The sequence below is a fragment of the Echinops telfairi genome, unplaced genomic scaffold (genome assembly GCF_000313985.2).
Source record: "Echinops telfairi isolate 266 unplaced genomic scaffold, ASM31398v2 ScPeMD7_7477;HRSCAF=8515, whole genome shotgun sequence".
Classification (NCBI taxonomy): Eukaryota; Metazoa; Chordata; class Mammalia; order Afrosoricida; family Tenrecidae; genus Echinops; species Echinops telfairi.
Window position 1 is genome coordinate 79,047 of NW_022111381.1, and position 1,429 is coordinate 80,475.

Genomic DNA, 1,429 nt, shown 5'->3' on the forward strand with positions numbered 1-1,429 from the left:
GTGGTGGCTTGTATATTATTGTGATGCCAGAAGCACTGCCACCCAGTGTTTCAAATACAAGCAGGATCACCCATGGTGCACAGGTCTTAGTGGACTCTCCAGAAATAGGGACTAGGAGGAAGACCTGGTAATGGAAACAATAACACTGAAGAAGTACTAAATCCTCAAAGTATAGTTAATGGTAATGATGTGGATGGAGGAGAGCTTTGGGGACCTTCAGTGGTTGACATGTCATGAATGAAAATGAGAAAAATAGCTGCATACATTCTCTAACAATTGGAAGACAGAATATATGAAATATTATCAAGAACAATTGCAAGAAGAAGAAAAAAGAACAATTGCAAGTTGTCAAAACAAAATGGAGTGTTTAAATATTGATGGTATATTGCTTATTAAACTTTAATAGACTGGTATTGGCTATTTTAAATTAGATAGTCAAGTGGTTTATAAGGCTGAGATTGACAAATTCAAGAATACTGGTGTCATATTCATCATCAAAAAGTATATTGCAAGATATTCTCTACAGTATAATTCTGTCTGTGGTAGGTTGGTATTCATATGCTTGCAGGTAAGGCCAGTTACTACAAGTGTTATTTAAATTTGTGCACCAACTGGTAAAGCAAACATAAAGTGTGGGATTTAGCCCCACAGCCAAACGGGCCCTTAGGAACAGCATGTGAAAGTAAGGAAGATAAAGCAGACAGCAAAAATGAGGTAGAGTGGCCTCATCTCAGATGCCGGAATAAGATAGCGAGGTCATTTAACAGTGACTTTATATAGTAGCAAGGTGTGGAAGCCTCCAGAAGGCACTGACACAACAGAACAGACAAGTGTGAATGTGGGAATATCCTGAATTCTTTTAGAACACTTCATGATAAGTATCAGGATGTGGGAAACTGAGGACCAAGAAGACTGGATGAAGGTAAATTATTTATTATCAGAATGAAAGAACATTGCAAGGCCAGGTATCTGGGTGGAGAGAGGCATTCATATGTGTAAATTGGAAAAGAGTCCCAGTCACATTCTCGGAATTAAAAATCATCCCCACAGAATTAAAAATCATCCCCACAATATCCCCTCATTATAGTGCTGCCTTAATGACACCTCGTACAAGCACATGCTAATTACTGTCTGCCCACAGGGTTAGCTATAAGAGCAGACATGTTATTGGCTTCCCCACTCACAGGACAGTTACTCCCTTCCACCTGCCCTCAGCACTGGTCTTAAGTTGCTCACCCAAGTTCAGGAACGTCCAGAGTGTACAGATACTGCCTACCTTGCCAGGTACATAGGTGTCTGGGGGGGGGGGGGCGGCGGGGCGTTGCATGCCCCCAGACTTTATGCCATATATACTCGAGTATAAGCCAACCCAAATATCACTAAAACTGCATTTCCCCACAAAAACTGCATAAAAACATGCTGAAAACCT